Source organism: Balaenoptera acutorostrata, chromosome 10 (genome assembly GCF_949987535.1).
Source record: "Balaenoptera acutorostrata chromosome 10, mBalAcu1.1, whole genome shotgun sequence".
NCBI lineage: Eukaryota > Metazoa > Chordata > Mammalia > Artiodactyla > Balaenopteridae > Balaenoptera > Balaenoptera acutorostrata.
Window position 1 is genome coordinate 69,269,458 of NC_080073.1, and position 6,013 is coordinate 69,275,470.

Sequence of the window (6,013 nt, forward strand, 5' to 3'; positions counted from 1 at the left end):
TTTCATGAATTTGGAGCTCTCTGCATCTAGCGGAAGGCACTTGGGCAGGAGACTTGGATAGATTACCTACCCTTAAATGGCCATGTGACCCTGGGCAAGTCACCTGGCTTCTCAGAGCCTCGGTTTCTCTATCAGGTTAGTGGGGGGAAGGGAGAGGATAAATATACTAGGAGGTCTCTCAGACCCACTGACATGGACAATTTGGGTTCTGTGACTATCGCTATTACTTGTAGTTATTGAAGTAGTTGGAGTGAAGCGCAGACCCAGTTCCTCGGCCCTTTGGAGAGAGAATGATGGAACTGGGAGAGGCCCTAAGGCAATCGCAGATGCTGTGATTCTGTCTCTGTCCCCCACAGCATCCTTCTTACAAGCCTCTCCACTTCCTGAGGGAAAGCCTGTGGTGCCTGCTTGCTGAACCGAATCCTACAGTGGGGAGCTGATTTCTGGGATGCCTGGGAGCAGGATTCATTTGCCCTCAAGTCTGGCCTCAAACTTTATATGATTTCTTGGGCGAGGAAGTGGGGAGAGGTAGTAGTGCTGTGGGTGCGTGTGTGTATGTGTGCTCCTGGCCAGGATGAGGTTTCCCACTGTTACAGGTATGAGGTAGTGATGATCAATAAGGGGAATGTGGGGACTTCCCTGGCGGTCCAGTGATTAGGACTCCGCGCTTCCGCTGCTGGGAGTCTGGGTTCGATCACTGGTTGGGGAACTAAGATCCCACAAGACACAGCACTCGGCCAAAAAAAAAAAAAAAATAAGGGGAATATGGCAGAGGAGGGGCCTCTGACAGAGGGCTGCCCCTGCTGGCTGACTCTGAGGGTGTTGTTCTGAGTGATTCTGAGAGGGCAGGGACCTTCATAGACGCCAGCAGCCGTGAGAGGTGTCCTGTCTGACTGTGAGAGTTGACCGTGAGGGAGGTGTGTGTGTGTGTGTGTGTGCGTGTGCACATATATGTGTGCACACACATGTACACACGTGAGGACTGACTGAAGGTCGTCCCCATTGTCTCTGAGTGGCCATACCTGGCCGTGATGGGGGCATAGACTGTTTTTAGGCGCACGTTGCAAAGCCGTGAGGGGGCAGTCCACTGTCCCTGACTGATGGTGGACAGGTGTGTTGAGACAGAACTGGCGGTAGGTCACCTGCTGCCTTTCTGCCCTAGGCCTCCTGACAGGCAAGGAGGGGGCCACCCAGTACCCTGCAGGGAGAGAAGGATTGACGGACTCAGAGGGCTGACGCTGAGGCCTTCGGCATAGCGGGGACTGGTGAGGTGTCCAGGAAGTGCTGCTTTCTTACAAAGTGCCAGGGGACTGATGGAAATGGGGTGCAGCTCGACTAGGAACTCCCGGACAGCGAGGTCAAGAGCATCCCATGTCCTGCGATGTGGTCACAGGGGATCTATTTCAGGATTCTAAACTCCCTTCACTTGTGGGAGCCTGACAGACTCAGTGACGTGGTACCCACATCACAGTAGACTCTTCCCCCAGCACTTCAGTTCTAGAAGCTTCCGCGCTGGGAATCTTATCTTGCTGCTTCATGTGTGTGTTATCTCCATCAACAGAAGTACACGTGGAACTTGAGTTCCCAAGTCTCACAGCCCGAGCAAAGCCTACCCACTCTGCCCTGTTCCAAAGTCCTGTCCCATCATGGCTGCTCTGTCGGGTGTCTGTGATCCACAGAGGGGCCTCCTGTCCGCCGAGGAGGTGTCTCTCCAAGAACTGGTCCTGGGGCAAGTCTGTCCCATGACAAACCAGGAGAGTGGATCTGGTGCCAGATTTGCTTCTGACATCATGGCTTGGGCAGGTCTCTGCCTTTCGGAGCCTACCTCCCTCAGTTTCCTCATCTGCTGAGTGGGGATAAATCATATCTGTACAGCACCCAACTTTTATGAGACTCAAATGGAATTTCACCCTCATCCATGTTGTCACCACAATTGTCATGGCTAACTTTACCTAGTGGTTGCTGTTTTCGGGGCATAGCTGTGAGTGCTTTACATGGATTATATATTCAACAAATATTTGCTAAGCGCCGACTGTATCCGAGGCACTGTCCTAGGCATTTGGGATAGAGCAGTGAACAAAAGAGTAAATTCCTTACTCACATGAGGCTTCTGTTTCAGTAAGAGGAGACACAAATTTTACCAAATAAATGAATAAAAATATTCTGGGAAGGTGACAAGCGCTAAGAGAAAATAAGGCCAGGGGACTTCCCTGGTGGTCCAGTGGTTAAGAATTTGTGTTTCCACTGTAGGGGGCATGGGTTCAATCCTTGGTCGGGGAACTAAGATCCCCAATCAAAAATAAATAAGTAAATTAATTTTAAAAAAAAAAGAAAGTAAGTAAAGCCAGAAGGGAGGTGGGCTCTGCTGGGAATGGGAAGTGGTGTTTCCACTTCAATTGTCTCCTCTCATCTTCACAACAACCCCGTGTGGTAAATATTAGTCTCATGTTCCAGTGAGGAGACTAAGGCACAGGGATGTTATGTGACTTGCCCAAGGTCACACAGCCAGTGAGCAGCAAGGCTCAGGAGGCAGTCTGTCTGACTCTAAAGCACTGGGACTGGAAGTCACTGCCTCTCTTGGCCACTTTTTCCACATTTATGGGTCAAGAGGGTAGGTTGGACTCTCTTCTGGTACTGACGCTCAGTGAGTGTTTCTTTGATTACAATACACAAGGCCCAAGGCCCAGCCCATTGGAGGGTCATGGGGTCATGGAGGGAGGGAGCTCCCCTCTTAGGGGGATGGTGAGTGAGGATAGATGTTGACCTCTGGGTGTGGACAGATGCACCCCAAGGAGGGGTGTGTATCTCATCATTGTTTCCAGAGGCAACATGGAGGGTGATGGGGGAGTGGGAGATACTAGCGGAAGGACAGTTAGATTTGTGGAGGAAATTCTCTATTCTAACCCCTGGAATCTCATTCTTGGCTCCCACCCTCACCCCGGTGTTTTGTTTTTGTTTTTGTTTTTTTGGCCGAACCATGGCTTGCGGGATTTCAGTTCCCCGACCAGGGATTGAACCTGGGCCCCGGCAGTGAGAGCATGAAGTCCTAACTACTGGACCGCCAGCGAATTCCTATCTCCCCTGCTTTTTATTAAGAAATCTTTCAAATCTACAAAGGAGTTGAGCAAATAGTTCAATGAATGCTATTGGACAGATGGCTAACAATTTGCCCCATTTACTCTCCCCCTCCCACCCACACTTATTTCCTGTTCACTTGCTTATGTATTTACTCAGAGCCATTTGAAAGTGAGATGCAGACATTATACACTTCAGCACGGATCCCTTAAAGACAAAGAGATTCTTCTACATGATCACAACACTTGTACCACACCTAAGAAATTTCACATTGCTCAGTGAATATCATCTAATATAAAGTCCATATTCAAATTTCCCTGGTTGCCCCCAAAATGTCCCTTATTCCTACTGTGTTTTTTTTTTAAATTAATTAATTAATTTATTTTTGGCTGCATTGGATCTTCATTGCTGTGCGCAGGCTTTCTCTAGTTGCGGCGAGCGGGGGCTACTCTTTCGTTCCGGTGTGCAGGCTTCTCATTGCGGTGGCTTCTCTTGTTGCGGAGCACGGGCTCTAGGCGCGCGGGCTTTAGTAGTTGTGGCACGTGGGCTCAGTAGTTGTGGCGCATGGGCTCAGTTGCTCCGCGGCATGTGGGATCTTCCCGGACCACGGCTCGAACCCGTGTCCCCTGCATTGGCAGGCGGATTCCCAACCACTGCGCCACCAGGGAAGCCCCCTACTGTTTTGTTTTTTGAAGGGAAATCCAATTAACGATTGCATGCTATATTCAGGTGCCATTTATCTTTATTCTCTTGAATATAGAACAGTCCCCCTGCTTTATTTTTTCTTTTACGACACTAATATTTTTTTGAGTCTACTCAGTTACCTAGTAGAACAACCCACATTCTGAAGGACAGTGTATGTCAGCGGAGGAAACAGTGAGTAACTGAGTGTCCAACACATGCCCAGAGCAAGGCTGGGCATCATGAGGGGATCCAGGGTTAAATCTGATCTCTCCTGCCCTGGAACTCACTGCTAAATTATGTCACCTCCCCCAGGAAGTCCTCCCTGATAGGCACTGGCGAGTTGTTCCTTTTGCAGTGCTCTCACAGCACTTGGCACACAGGTTTACTGCCCCTTCCACACTGTGCTGTAATTAATTTTGTGTCTTCTCCTGCATGAGGCTATGTGAGTGCCTCTAGGGGAGACCAGGAGTTAGTCCACCCCTATAACTACAGGGCCAGGGGCTCCACTTGGGTATGTATGTTGTGTCCTGTGCACGGGTACCTGGCCAAGGGGGTGAGTGGGGACTGGAATCCAGCCCACAGTCCACTTGCCAACCCGTGGGCCCTGGCACTGGGCTGCATCTGCCCAGAAGAAGGGGCACTTTTCCTAATTTGCCTAATGGAACCTCACACATCACAGCAGCCTCGTTTTCCACTGTGCCGGCATTCAGTCGGTGCTCAGTGAACAGTTGTTGCTTAAATGCATGCTAGATCTTGGGAAGGGTTTAGGCAGAGGAGATGTTCTGGTAACTGTTCTTTGGGGGAAAAAAACCCTGATCTGTAGCATATGCTGATTCCCATGGTGTAAATGCTCCCACAGCGGCTGATTGCAGGTGGCTGAGTTGGGAAGAGAGGTACACAATTGGCTCTTGCAAGCCTCTAATGTGTGGCCCCAGCACACCACTGCAGTTTTACATCTATAATCTTAAAACTGCATCTGAAGCAGACTTTGAAGGCCCCAAGAGAGAGACAGAAAGAGATATGGAGAGAAACAGGTAGAGAGAAAAAGCAGAAAGGGAAGAGAAAGAGGCAATAACTGATGAGGAGTCAGAGACTCTACTTCACTTTAAAGTTTGGGGCCTCCCCAAGGGTGAGGAATTGCTTCATTCAGGTTCTATGCAACCTGTGTGAAGGAACTTGCCCAAGGGGAGGCTAGACCAGTGGCTCCAGACCCCTGCAATGAGCCCGTTACCCCTGAGGCAGAGCCCACATCCCTCCATTCAGCCAGTCTGTGACCTTTGACCCCAACAGGAAAAGTCCAGGGTGGGTGTAGTGCTCCTGCTTCATCAGTCCCTTCACACATGCTGTCTGCTGCTTCTAAATCTTACCCGCTTCCTTTAGAGCTTGGCTCAAGTCTCAGCACCTGCAGGAAGCTGCCTATGTGCACATCAAACCCCTCCCACCCTATACAGTTCTACGTGCTCCAGACTTATTCTCACCTCCCCCTCGCCACCCCCCACTAGGACCAGACTCTACTCCTTCCAGACTCCAGCCTCCTTCTCTCCTACCTTGAGGCCTCACCTGGACAAATCCTTATCCATCAAAATCCTTATCAATTGACTAACTGACCTTGAGTGACAGATGAAAGTACCCCAATTAATGAATTTGACAACCCTTACTTGAGCACCTACTATGTGCTACGGAGCTGGGAGCAGTGTGGACCGAGGCACAGAGTAATATTCCTATAGGGGGAGCCCAGAACACCATGGGGTCACAGATAAAGGGGCATGAACCCTGCTTGAAGCATGGGGGAGCTTCAGGGAGGAGTTTAGACTCTAAGGTGAAGGAGGAAGAAGTATCAGCTAGGCAAGGGGGTGAGAGAATCAGGGAGGTTTGGGGCAAAGGGAGCAAGCGTGGGAGGGAATCTGGCATTCCAGAAATGGCGAGTGGTTCAGAAAGGTTGACATGGACCATGATGGGATGCAGAGGTGAGGGTGTGAAGGATACGCACGTCTTGAAAGGCCATAAAAGCCATGTGGGGGAGCTACGGATTCCCTGGTACATATGTGGAAGGAGTAGAGAAATGTTGTTGAGGAGGAAAAAGAGGTTGGAGGCCAGGTGAGGCTGAGAGAGGGAGGAAGGGAGGATGGAGAGAGCCCCTTCCGGAAGCTGTGATGTGAGGAGATAAGCTGGTAGAGCAGCAAGTTGCTTCTTTCTGGTCTTTCAGACAGTGAGGTCCTGGACCATCCTGTGTAACCACCCCCAAGTAAGGCAA